This window comes from Chiloscyllium punctatum, chromosome 18 (genome assembly GCF_047496795.1).
Source record: "Chiloscyllium punctatum isolate Juve2018m chromosome 18, sChiPun1.3, whole genome shotgun sequence".
Classification (NCBI taxonomy): domain Eukaryota; kingdom Metazoa; phylum Chordata; class Chondrichthyes; order Orectolobiformes; family Hemiscylliidae; genus Chiloscyllium; species Chiloscyllium punctatum.
This window is the reverse complement of record NC_092756.1, coordinates 83,463,380-83,477,737: the sequence shown is the minus strand read 5'-3', so window position 1 is coordinate 83,477,737 and position 14,358 is coordinate 83,463,380. Positions and strand designations below refer to the sequence as shown.

General features: G+C 41.3%; 1 protein-coding gene across 3 annotated transcripts in view; it reads left to right on the top strand.

The window, feature by feature from the left end:
- Positions 1-484: 484 nt before the first annotated feature.
- LOC140489253 (glutamate receptor ionotropic, NMDA 2B-like) overlaps positions 485-14,358 on the top strand; it is a 388,460-nt gene continuing 374,586 nt past the window's right edge. For 2 of the 3 annotated variants that reach the window (XM_072588602.1, XM_072588600.1), the window contains exons 1-2: positions 485-833; positions 1,387-1,814. The gene's annotated coding sequence lies outside the window, so the exon portion shown is untranslated. The remainder of the gene's footprint in view (positions 834-1,386; positions 1,815-14,358) is intronic. The other variant, XM_072588601.1, reaches the window with a different exon arrangement.

The following is a 14,358-nucleotide window of genomic DNA, read 5'->3' as shown; positions in this document are numbered from 1 at the left end:
CAGGGGTATTGACAGATTGGACCCGACTGCTTCTGTACGGCTACCTACTATACTGAGCTAAAGGGAACTCTCAGGATTCGGGACCTTCCTCGTTCTTCAGCCCGTCTTTCTGTTTCCAACCCTTGTGAAAGCACAGGGGCCCGGTTATGGGTCCTGCAGAGTTAGATTCCACAAAGACTAGCTTTGGTCTCCAATCTTTCCCGCAGCAGCTCTGGAGTTGGCTTGGCAAAGCTCCCACGGCAGGCATCCTGGGCTGGACCGTGGGGATGGAAGACTGGCGTCGGCTTTGATTGTCAAGTTGGAGGCTGCAGCCTTTGATCTGGGCTCGGCGCAGGAGCAGCAGGCGGGCACCAGGGTGTGCTAGCAGCCCGTTTCTCTCAGATCAAACCCTTTAGGCACATGACGTGCAGCCTCCGCTGTCTCCTAGCAATACAGCAGGAGAGAGATTCCAAACCTTTCTTCCCACATCCTTATGTGTGCTTGATGTAGCTAAGGGAGGCATCTGGAGACTGAGGTGGCATTTTTCACACTCTGTTCCTCCCACCCCCTCCACCAGCCCTGATTTTTATATCCCACCGCACATCTGGAATACAAGGTAGCTGTCGTGTGTGAGGGTTTTTTTTTAATGAACAGGACGCTGTTCTGTTTTTTTTTTGTTTTGGCTTTTTTTGTGTGTGTGTGATTTGTTTCCTAAAGGAATTTTTTTTAGTGCATCTATTTTTGGTGTGTGGGTGAATTAATAAGGAGGAATTTATTTTGCTCTATTGGACCAGCGTTTCTGTGGCAAGCAAGGTGCTACCGAAGAACGAGAGCAAGAAAAATCTTTCCTTCTTGTGAGTATTATACGATTTTTTTTTAAATATTAAAAAAAAATGCCTTTGTCCTTTTTCACGGGTGGCATTCGCCGGTGCTTTGTCATAGGATCTGACAGAAAGACAGTGCCTCGGAATGTATTGAAGGAACTCCTTAGCAGTGGGCAGTAACTGCTGAATGCTTCGTTTGACATTTCTGGCAAAAAAAAATATTGCCCCCTTTGAATGGCACCTAATTTTTCAGTCGTGAGGCAGTCTATTGTAATTGCAACATGTGTAACCTCGCTAAATGTTGGGGTTGGCGGGGTGGTGAGAGGGTGTGGAAAAATCCTCCGGTTGCAGAGGGGTTTTTTTTCTCTGTTAAGCTGTGGTGAGGCTTTTTTTTTGTATGGTGTGTGAAGCAACACTTCAGAGAATAAAGGACGGGGAGAAGACAGAGAGGGGTGGGGGGGGGGGAATCAAATGATTACCATTCACTAGCTATAACTATTAATCTGAAGTTCCTCTGGCATTTCATATTCAGCACCTGACATGTTTTTAATAAATACTGATCATCTACTCCTTCCTTCCACAGGGAGTAACTGTCCATGGGCTGCGAGTATATGGAGGTTAAGATTGTGAGATTGAACGTGTCTGTGCATTGCAGGAGCTGAAACATAACACAGCGGCCGGATTGGATTTGATTTCCCCGTCTCCCATTCCTCCTCGTTTTCCGCACCCCCTTTCCCTCCTCCCAAAGTAACGGCCACCTTCCTTTGCTGTTGAACACAAGGGAGCGAGGGCTAATGTTCTCAAGCTCAGACAGTCCTCGGGAGGACCTGATCTACGCCGAGCTGGAGAGGGAGGGAGAGAGAGACAGATAGCAAGACCGAGGGAATCAGACACTGTTCAATGGAAGATCCATGCTGGTGGCAATGCAAGGGGGAGCCACTCTGAGGCTCCTATCACCATTGCTCAGCTCTCTAACAAACCCAAGAGCAAGCTCCTTCAGTAACCAGAAAGGTAAGATTTATGACATTAAAATGAATGGGAAAGTGGGGTGGTGGTGGTGGTGGTGAAGAGATGCCAGTCAATGTTCCCAGTTTTCATTTATTCCAAAAGTTTATCTGGTATTCAAAGCATTGGCATCAGGCACAAGCTGATTTGGAAGTCGCTGGTCATAGTTGGTCTCAATGGACAATGGTGGTGATTAGGCTAAAGTGATGTTTTATATGCTGAATGGCTCTGGGTCCATCTTAAAGGCAGTGAGACCCTCACTGCCTTGATATTAAAGGGGCTGCTGGTTTTAAATAGGTCCTTGTAAAGGGGCAGACTGGCCTTTCTGTATCCAGCTAGGGAATGGGTTTCATCTGAAGTCAGACAGCAGTAGGAGATGAAATTGACACCTTATGCAAATAGCCTTATTTTGTGGTAATTTATAAGGCACTGTATATTTTAGTGCAGAGGCGTAAAGATGGAGTACTGAGCACATAACCATTGTTGCCCTGGACCTGGATTCTAAACAGATATATAGAGGTTTAGTCAGATCCAGATTGGAGTAAACACGTTCAGTTGTGGGCAGGAAGGTAAGACTGGCCTTGGACAGGATGGTACGCAGATCGATGAGAATGATTCTGGGGCTTAAATGGTTAAGCTGGGAGGACTCATTGCATAAGCTTGGCTTGCATTTCTTCGAATATAAAAGATTAAGGGGTGATCTGAACCAAGTGTTCAAAACATTATGAATATTTGGTCGGGTAGATTTGGAGAGACATTTAGTTGGGAAATCAAAAAAATGTGATCTTAAAATTAGAACTAGGTCATTTAGGAGTGACATCACAAATCTCTTTTCCAAACATGGGACAGTAAAATTGAACTCCCTCCCCTGAAAGACTGTAGATGTTGAGTCAATTGAAATTTTGAGACTGAGGCAGGTAATGGTATACAGAGATTAAGATGGGTAAGTTAAGTTTCAATAAATCGTTGAACAGCAGACGGGCTGAATAGCCTCATCCGAATGCTTCAATGACACATTCCGCATGATAGAGGCTCTGCAGAATATTTAGGTATAAACAAGTTTGCAGGGTTACAGGGAAACAACGGTGGGGACTGGGACTACCAATAATACTTACAGATACGATGGGCCAAATGGCATACAAATAAACCTTTCATGATTCTATCGTATAAAAGAAAATATTAGATATAGTGGAGATGTTATCACATAATGTTCCACTGAAGAACTCGATCTCTCCCCTTGCCTGAGGAATGGTAATCCTCAAGTTAAAGCACCACCAGTTGTCTCTCTCTAATGAGAAAGCAGCCCTATGGTCTTCTGGGACTATGGTGACTACTTTATATTTACACAAGAAATATAGGAGCATGTTATATAGCATCCAGCAGCCACATGAGATTGATAGAAGCATATTATATATAAGGTACAGGAGACAGTGGACAAATAGAGACGTACTGTAGATAGAAATATTGTTCTAAATGTATAGAGGCAAGTTATATACAATTGAGTGGCTTTAATGTGGGAAGCAACACATGTATCCATCATGATGAAGAGTGTATGTTTATGTCTATTTCCTGTCACATTTCCTGTCTTGCATTTTTCTGTAATATTGCTAAGAATTGGCAAATTCAGTCATTCAATCAACCTCTTGGTTAATTGTTTCATATGCATTTTTCTTTCAATAATTCCTTCCTTAATTGTAATATGCAACAAGAAACTTTACGCAATAGATAATATCTTATTTTCACTGAAATGTTGAGCTTATAGAATATAACCTTTGCAATCCAGCTTAGTTAAAACAGAGATTATTGAATATTCTTATGGCTGAGATAGATTCTTGATAGATGATAGAGTCAAAGGTAATAAGGGCTAGACAGGAAAGTAGATTAAAGTCACAATCAGATCAGTCACAATCTTACTAAATGGTAGAGCAGGCATAGGGAGCCAATTCCTGCTTCTAACTCATAAGTAATCCTGGATTCTGACCGACAACCTGAAGAACAATTAAACTCTAACTGGCCTCACCTTGCAAAATTCTTTCAATCAACAATTGAACTCAGGTTGACCTCCCTAGTACAGTTTTTCCGTCATACAGTTTAATTCTGGTTGACTTCCCTGCATGGTTCTCCCATTGAACAATCAAACTCTGATTGTCCTAATCTATCATACAATCATGAAGTGGTTGCAGGTCAGAACGAGGCCATGTTATGTCTGTGCTGACTCTCTGCAAAACCAATTTACCTAGTAAAACCATCAGACATAGGAGCAGAAGTAGACCATTTGAGTCTGTTTTACCATTCAATGAGTTCATAGCTGATCTGATAATTCTCCAATCCATTTTCCTGCCTTTTCCTATTCCCACTGTCAACCTTCTCCCCATACTGTTGTAACATTTTGCCTTCAAGTAGTTTAAAAACCATGACTGAATCTGCATTAGGCACTGCCTGAAGCAGTGCATGGCAAGGTTCTAACCACTTGCTGTGTAAAGAAGGTCTTCCTCCTCATGTTGCTTCTTTTGCCAATTAGCTTCTTCAGTTATTATCAAATAGTTTAACTCTGATTGGTCTTGCCTTGTTCAGTTCTCTCATCTAAAGATTAAGCTCTGTTTCTCTCACTGAATGAGATTTAAGATTTCATAGTTTGGAGTCTTTTTGTGTTCAACCTGCCTGTGAGAATTTAAGTACTGTGTGGAGAAGCCATCACACTCAGTTAAGATGTTCATAGGTGCTTTTTGAGCTATCTCTCTCTTAAGTAAGAGGTAGCCCGATATTTATCATTTGCATGTTGCCTCTTGGTGATATCACCCAGAAACCCAGTTTGGATACACGTAGCTGATGGCCAGTTGTGGCCGACCACCACCTTTTTCAAGCCCTCTCCTTTCTCCAAATCACCTGGCTTGTTGTTTAACACTTAGCATTGGGTGAGCAGAAAATCCCCTCCAAACAGAACATTGGGAAGACCAATGCCACTGCCTTTTCTCCCAGCTATTCCTTAGCTGTTGACTCACCTGCAACTTCGAGGAGCAGTTTGTGACCTTGATGTAGAGTTTGACTATGAGATAAGATTCTAACTATATAGTCACATCGTTACTAAGAGTGCTTAATTCCACCTCTTTAACATTGTCCAAATTGATCCTGCCTCAACTCATTGATGATAAAACACTCATAGTGCCTTTACTAGTTCTAATCTTGACTAATCCAATATATCACTGCTATTCCTCATAAACTTCAGATTCTGCTGTCCCTATCTTAAATTGAACTAATGCTTGCTCAACCGTAATCTCTATGTTCACTAACCTACATTAGTCCCTGGTTAAGCAGTGAGTTGATTTGCATACATTTACATATAAACAAGGAGCAGAAGCAGACCATTCAGCCTCTCCAGCCTGCTCCACCATCTTGTAAATTCATGACTCATCTGATTGTTCCCTCAAATTTACCTACCTGCCTTCGCAAATCACCTATCACTTCCCTGCTTAAAAATAACTTATCCACCTCTGCCTTAAAAGATATTCAACCCCCCCAACCCCTGTTTCCATCACATTTTCAGGAAAAGTTTCACAACCCATGAGAGAAAAACATTTTGACCGTCTCTGTTTTAAATGGTCGATCCTTTGTTTTTGAACAATAAGCTCTAGTTCTTGATTCTCCCACAACAGGAAACATTCTCTTCACATCTATCCATTTCAGGTCCTTCAGGATCAGAACTTTATCATTTATTCAAATTTCTAATTGCTTCACCCACTCTACCTGACCTAACTCTCAGTAATCTTCAATCCTTCAAGTCTCCAATCTCTCTGTGCCTTCCAATTCTGGCTTCTTGAGCATTCCTGGTTTTAATCACTACCAGTGGAAGCTCTGCCTTCAGTTGGTGAGGTTCAAAACTATGAAATTTCTTGACTAAATCTCTCTGTCTCTGTATCTCTCATTTATCTTTTAAAGTTATATATTTAACCAAACATTTAATTGCCTGTTTTCATAACTCCTTATGTGGATCATGCTCATATTGCAGTACCTTGGGACATGTCATTACTTTAAAATACAATATAAGTACAAGATGTAACAGATGGACATTAAGTTCTGATATACAATTATTTAAGCAGAATATTTGATAACACTAATGTTGTAGAAGATACTATGTTTTACCTATGTAATGGTTCATACATTAATCTGATAAATTACAAACATAAGATGCTGCTCCCCCGCCCCCCCAACACCCCAATTTTAGATGCACTGACTAACTTATCTTTATGTCAAACAAGGTTATTGGTTAATAAAGTTGTTGCAGGTTCAATGGTATTGTACATAATAGATACCTAACTGGACATGGGATACTATAGATTACTGTAACTGACAGTAGCAGATAAATGCTTCATGCATTCATATGACATTCCTGTCTGCTGCTCTTGCTGATGTGAATTACCCATTTATTTAGCTTGTATTATACAGAAGACAAAAGATTGTTATAAAATTGCACTATTATTGTCTGCTAACGCTAAAATAGTAGCCTAGATTGTAGTAGCATACTGTACACTATATAACACCAGGATTTATTGTAGTGTTGTAAGTATAACTGTTTATATTGCGTAGTGTGTAATAGAAGCTACTCTGCATAAAATGTATAGTATATAATAGAGGACAATGATGGCTTGTATTTGGATGGTACCTAATGTGGCAGGGGGCTAGGAACCAGAAGAGACAACAAGTAGGCAGCGAGGTGGAGACTGGAGACTTTAAGAATCATGAAGATAGCATTAATAAAGGGAAGAGTAGGCAGAGAGTAGATGAACGCAAAAGAACTGGTGACTTGAAATGCATCTACTTTAATGCAAGGAGTATAGTGTGTAAGGCAGATGAACTTAGGGCTTAGAACTTGGCCTTACTTCCGCTCCTATGTCTTATGGTCTTAGGATTGGTGCCTGGGAGTATGACGTTATTGCAATCACAGAGACTCTGTTGAAGGAAGGGCATGATTGGCAACTAAATGTTCCAGGATATAGATGCTTCAGACAAGACAGGAAGGGAAGTAAAAGGGGTGGTTGAGTTGCATTGTTGGTCAGGGATGATATCATGGCTGTGCTAAAGGAGGACACTATGGAGGTCTTGGGTAGTGAGACATTATGACTGGAGCTGAGAAATAAGGTGCAGTTACATTGTTGGGGCTGTATTACAGGCCTCCCAACAGTGAGCGTGAGGTAGAAGAACAAATAGGTAAACAGATTATGAAAAGATGTAGAGGCAACAGGGTAGTGTTGATGGGAGATTTTAATTTTCCCAACATTGACTGGGATACACTTAGCGTCAGAGGTCTAAATGGGTAGAATTTGTAAGAAGCATCCAGGAGAGTTTTCTAGATCAGTATGTCAATAGTCCAACGAGGGAAGGGGCCATATTTGACCTGGTACTGGGGAACGAGCTAGGACAGGTGGTAGAAGTTGTGATGGGGGATTTCTTTGGGAACAGTGACCACAATTCTCTAAGTTTTAGAATACTCGTAGATAAAGATGAGAGTGGTCCTAAGGGAAGAGTACTAAACTGGGTCAAGGCCAATTATATCAAAATTAGGCAGGAGCTTGGAAATGTGGATTGGACACAGCTATTTGAAGGGAAGGCCACATTTGTTTAGATTAGATTCCCTACAGTGTGGAAACAGGCCCTTTGGCCCAACCATTCCACACCGACCCTCCGAAGAGTAACTCACCCAGACCCATTTCCCTCTGGCTAATGCACCTAACACTATGGGAAATTTAGCACGGCCAATTCACCTGACCGGCACATCTTTGGACTGTGGGAGGAAACCGGAGCACTCGGAGAAAACCCATACAGACACGGGGAGAATGTGCAAACTCCACACAGACAGTCGCCCGAGGCTAGAATTGAATGTGGGAGGCTTTCAAAGATAGATTAAAGGTAATGCAGGATAGGCATGTCCCGTTGAAAGCAAAGGATAAGAAAGGCAAGATTCGTGAATCATGGATGACAGGAGAAATCGTACGACTAGCCAAGAGGAAAAGGGAAGCGTACATAAGGTCTAGGCAGCTAAGAACAGAACGGGCCCTGGAGGAATATTGGAAGAGTAGGACAAGTCTTAAACGAGGAATCAAGCGGGCTAAAAGGGGTCATGAAATAGCTTTGGTGAGCAGAATTAAGGAGAATCCCAAAGCATTTTGTTTTTATATAAGAAGCAAATGGATAACTAGAGAAAGGATTGGTCCACTAAAGGATAATAAAGGAAGGTGTGTGTTGAACGTGAGAGAATGGGTGAGATTCTGAATGATTACTTTGTATCAGTGTTCACTAAGGAGAGAAACATGATGAATTTTGAGATTAGAGATAGAAATTTGATTAGTCTGGATCACGTTGACATAAGTAGGGAAGATGTGTTGGGTAGGCTAGAGGTTATTAAGGTGGACAAATCCCCAGGACCGGATGGGATCTATCCCAGGTTCCTGAGGGAGGTGAGAGAGGAAATAACTGGGGCCCTGACAGATATCTTTGTGGAATCCTGAAATACAGGTGAGGTGCCGGAGGACTGGAAGGTTGCTCATATTGTCCCCCTGTACAAGAAGGGTAGAAGGGATATTCCGGGTAACTACAGACCAGTGAGCCTGACGCCGGTAGTGGGAAAGTTGCTGGAGAGGGTACTGAGGAATAGGATCTATTTATATTTAGAAAAGAATGGGCTTATCAGTGAATGGGCTTTTGTGCGGAGGAGATCGTGCCTTACCAACATAATAGAGTTTTTTGAGGAAGTGACCAAGTTGATAGATGAAGGAAGGGCTGTAGATGTCATATACGTGGACTTTAGTAAGGTGTTTGATAAGGTTCCCCATGGTAGACTAACGGAGAAAGCAAAGTCACATGGTGTGCAGGGTGTTCTATCTAGAATGAACTGGTTGAGCAACAGGCGACAGAGAGTAGTAGTTGAAGGGAGTTTCTCAAAATGGAGAAAGGTGGCCAGTGGTGTTCCACAGAGGTCAGTGTTGGGGCCACTGTTGTTTGTAATATACATAAATGATCTGGAAGAGGGCACTTTTGGTATGATCAGCAAATTTGCAGATGACATGAAGATTGGTGGAGTAGCAGAAAGCATAAGGGACTGTCAAAGAATACAGGAGGATATAGGTAGACTAGAGAGTTGGGTGGAAAAGTGGCAGATGGATTTCAATCCAGACAAATGTGAGGTGATGCATTTAGGCAAGACTAATTCTAGAGCGAATTATACAATGAACGGAAGAGTCTTGGGAAAGTGGGCAGAGAGATCTGGGAGTGCAGGTCCATTGTACCCTGAAGGTTGCAGCAAAGGTGGATAGAGTGGTCAAGAAGGCATATAGTATGCTTACCTTCATTGGACGGGGTATTGAGTATAAGAGCTGGCAAATCATGTTAAAATTGTACAAGACATTTGTTCGGCCGCATTTAGAATACTGTGTACAGTTCTGGTCACCACAATACCAAAAGGATGTAGATGCTTTGGAGAGAGTGCAGAGAAGGTTTATGAGGATGTTGCCTGGTATGGAAGGTGCGAGCTATGAAGAGAGGTTAAGTAGGTTAGGTTCGTTTTCATTAGAGAAAAGGAGATTGAGGGGGGAACCTGATTGAGGTTTTCAAAACCATGAAGGGTATAGACAGGGTGGATAGAGACAAGCTTTTTCCCAGGGTGAAGGATTCAATAACGAGAGGTCATGCTTTCAAGGTGAGAGGTGGAAAGTTTAAGGGGGATACACGCAGTAAGTACTTCACACAGAGGGTGGTGACATCTGGAATGCATTGCCAGCAGAGGTGGTAGAGGCAGGCATGGTAGATTCATTTAAGATGCATCTGAACAGATGCATGAGTAGGTGGGGAGCAGAGGGATACAGATGCTTAGGAATTGGGCGACAGATTTAGACAGTAGATTTGGATCTGCTCAGGTTTGGAGGGCCGAAGGGCCTGTTCCTGGGCTGTGAGCTTTCTTTGTTCTTTGTAGCACCTTTAAATGTAATAAACATCTTAGAACACTTTACAGAAATACTGTTACAGAAAGATTGATACTGAGGCACAGAAGACAATATTAGGAGAGGTAAGCAAACTCGATCGAGAAAGTACGTTTCATGCAGGATCTTAAAGGAAGAAAAAAATTGGAAGCGTAAAGAGGCTTTGAGGAGGGAGATTCAGAGCTTGGAGGTGAGACAACTGAAGACTAAGCTGGGCCAAGGGAACTGATAGGCAATGGGCAACAGAATTAAGTTTAAGGCTGAAGAAAGTTTAGAGACTGGGAGGAGATGAGGCCATGAAGGAACCCAAACATGAGGATACAGTTGTAACATTTAGGTGCTGATGGACTGCGAACCAATCTGGTTGACAATAATGAGGAGGGGGGATGGTAAACACAAAATTGTTGTGAGTTGGTTGATAACTTTGAGCTTATCCAAAACTAATAGAGGGTGAAAGGCCATTGAAATTGAAACAGTTAAGCTTGGTGTAATTTCTCGATCGAGTTTGCTTACCTCTCCTAATATTGTCTTCTGTGCCTCAGTATCAATTTTTGTGTAGCAGTATCATTAACGCAGAAAATGAGAACTGCAGATGCTGGAGATCAGAGTCAAGAGTGTGTTGCTGGGAAAGCACAGCAGGTCAGGGAGCATCCAAGGAGCAGGAGAATTGATGTTTCGGGCATAAGCCCTACATCAGGATACACTCTCGACTGTAATTAAAACGTGAGTGAGGATTCAGGCAGGGATGGAAAGGGGCAACGCTTTAGAGATGGAAGTTGACAGTCTTTCTGATGGAAAAAGTATAGGAAACCCAACTTTTGATCCGAGAGAACAGTGAGGTCACAAATCAGTCTAATTTAGCCTGAGACTGTAGTCAGTGAAAAGTCACCTGTGTACTCAGGCATTCCAATATATATTCAAGGCAATGCATATATATTGGGATATATTGTACAATATGTAATGTTTGTATTTAATTAGGTGTATTCACCATTCTATATATAGGGACATTTAGCTCCTAACGTGCATCAAGTGAGATGGATGAAGTGACCCATTTGAGCAGAATGCTATCTGAAACCTGCCTTAGTTATTCAAAGCTTTTGACTCATTGTAGGGAAAATTAGTTCAATGACTAATTGTGAGCAGGTTAGGAGCCATGCAGAGATATTTAGCAGGAATATAAGTATTTATGTTGAGCTCTATATCTTAGACACTGTGAATCAATCATCTGTCTCTAAATATAGATACGTATATGAAATACATATAGATTAATCTTTACTACTGGAGAAATCTTACACCTGTAATTCACTTCAGCTGAGACATATATTTCAGTCTGTCTTTTGAGGTGCTCATGAATTATATTTTGTATCTGAATGTTTTATTTGAAGGGATTGTTAATATCTCTGAAATATTTCTTTACCCAGATAGAAGGGATATTAGCAGGTTGAGAGTGTTGCAAAGAAATAGTTTATGATTGTGAACAACAATCAAGACCAGCTCATAGTGCTTGACGCGGTATTGCACTGAATAGTGACATACTGCAGCTGATCCGAAACAGGGTTAGCTGATTGAATTTAGAACATGCAAAAACCAACATAGTAGACCAGTTTAATATAAAGCAGAGGGAGGTTTTCTGACTGACTGTTCCTCAGTATAACACCAACAAGAAAGGCATACTAAGTGAAGCATGAATGAATTGTAGTTACAGCCTAGAAGCTATCATGTCCTGCAGCAATTTAGGAAACTGTAACATATCTACGTGACTATTTTAACAGGAGATTAGCCAATTTAAAGTACGCAGTTAACTCCACTGTTTAAAACAGTGGAAAAAATAATATTCACCTTCTCCTTTAAGGTTTTCCTTTAAAATATTCTCTTTAATAAAGTTTTTTGACACCCATGTCAATCTCTCCTTCAGCTTAACATCCAATTGTGTTCAATGATACCTCTGGGAAGCAGCTTGAGACAGTATGTAAATACAAAAATGTTGTCATTGATTCTGTTTGGCACTGAGACAGTAATGCCACACTGAGCGCAGGCAGTTTTAACTCTTGACAATGGTGAAAAATATGCTTTTTTCTGAGCATTAACTTCAATGAGCAGGGTGGACGGTATGGTATATAATAGGTGCTTAATTCGATCTCAGCTGAGAGTTAAAAGTACCCCAGTGACACCCTGGTTTTTATTTATGCGATTATTGTTAAAAATCTACAAAGAATAGCCAAAGTCATTTATCATTAACGCATCGGTCGTTCATGTTGTATGTTGCTTTTTATGTGCCAGGGTGTCTGTGTGTTTCTGATGCCAGTAATGTATTTTTGGGTATTCTGAGTATTTTATCCTGAACGTGGGCATTATGTTTGCCTGAGCGATTCTGGCATTGCATATTTCTGAGTGTAAATCTTGTGTTTCAGAGTGGATTTTGTATATTTCTGCTGATCTGTTTGGTGTCTCTAAAGGAATATTGTATGATTCCCTGCATTGTATGTTCCAGTGTGCATGGCATTTTTCTTGCATTGCATGTGTCTATGGGTTGTGTGTTTCTGTGTGTGTGACATTTATCTTTGTATTGTACGTTTCTGTGCATTGCATGTAACCATGTGTTGCATATTTCCATATGTTTTATGTTTCTGGGTGAGGAATGTGTTTGTGTTTCATGTTTTTGTGTATTGTGTCTTTTTGAGTTGCATGTTTCTGGGTGTTGTGTGTTTCTGGGCATTGTGTGTTTCTTGCTATTGTGTGTTTCTATGTGTTGCATGTTTCTATATATTGCATGTTTCCAGATATTTCAGGTCTTGTGTGTTACTTTGTGTTGCATATTTCCAGGTGTTGCATATTTCTGGGTGTTGTGTGTTTCTGGGTGCTGTATGAATTTGGAGGGTTGTGCATTTCTGAAGTACGTTAGGTGGATGAGTAACAGTTGGCGACAGGTTACCAGATCTCTTGACCTGCCTTACTCAATAAAGAATTAAAATCAAGCAGTTATGTGTAACTCTGAAACCTGCAATTCCACAATGATATTGTGGGCAAGTGCTGAGTCCTGCAGGCAAATAGACTTCGTGGTTAGTGATCTTTAGTGACTACCAGTGATATTGTCAATACTTGATGGGAGGGGAGCAAAGAAGTCAGTCAGGACTGATCATATCTAAGTTCACTAATAACTTTTAGGGAGAGAAACTGCCATCCTTACCTAATCTAACCTACATGTGACTTCTGGCCCACAGACATGCCCTCTGGGCAATGAGGGACGGGCAATAAATGCTGATGTAGCAAGTGACTCCTTCATCATGTGAATGAATAAACAGTAGCGTTTGTGGGTATTTAGACGTCAGTTAATGAACCTAAATGATGACTGGTTCCTTGTTTAAATATAGCCTGCAACATTAACTTGGTCTCTGCAGCTCATGAATGCATTACACTCCAGGACCCAGTGATTAATGCGTACTTGCCCCATCCCGACGGAGAGATAGGAGGGAGCTATGTATTCCTGACACAATTAAAGTGCAATGTTCCCCACCAGCACCTCGGCTAAAGACTAAAGGCTTCCCCTCAGGACTCCTTTTATAAATCAAACCAGCTGCAGAGTATTATAATTAACATTACCATCTCTTTTGTGTTTCTTTTTGTTTCTTTGCCTATTTCAGTCGAAATGTTTGAGTGTTTTTTTTTGTTTAAAGACTGAGTGCCCCATTGGCAAAAGGCTAGGAGGGGAAATCTCAATATGACTGTGTGAGGGAGTTGAAACAGATCAGGAAGGATGTAAATTATTGAAATGGCTATCCATAGCTTTGGTCACTGGGTTTAGTAACTGCTCCAGATTGTCTTCCCAGCTAATGGAGTTGATGGTCTCCAAGCATTGATAAAAATGTTGAGTTATGATTTTGGCAGCATTCCTGCTATTTTATTTTCTGTGGCCTGGTCTATTGTGAGACTTTTTCTTAACGTGATCGTGGAGTTGCAGTAACCTAAAGGGGCAAAATTGTACCCAGCCTGTCTGGGCTGCTACATGGCCACATTGTTGAAAGGCAATGTTGTTTTTTTTAAAAGCTTACAAAACACTTCAAGAGATAGGCAGGAAGAATGCAAATAAGATGTTTCTCCTTGGTGGGGAGTCTAGAACCAGGGAACACAATTTCAGAGAAAGGGGAAGTCACTTAGGACTGCAATGAGGAGAAATGTTTTTATTCAGTGTTGGGAATCTTTAGAATTCTTTTGATCCCAGAGGGCTGTAGAGGCTTTGTCATTGGATATGTTTTAGGGAGAGAGATTTAGAAGATATTTACCAGGATGTTCCTGGGAATGGAGGGTTTGCATTATGGTGTGAGGCTGGATAGGATGGGACTTTCTTCGCCAGAGCGCAGGAGGTTGAAGGATGACCTTATAGATGCCTATAAAATCTTGATGATATAGGTAAGGTTAACAGCAGGTTAGGGTAGGGGATTTCAAAGACTGTGACATATTTTTAAGGTGAGAGGAGGAAGTTTTAAAAAAGACATGGGGGAAATTTTTTTTTATACAGTGTGGTTCATGCGTGGAATGAACTTCTAGAGGAAGTAGTGGATGTGGGTGCAGTTACAACATTT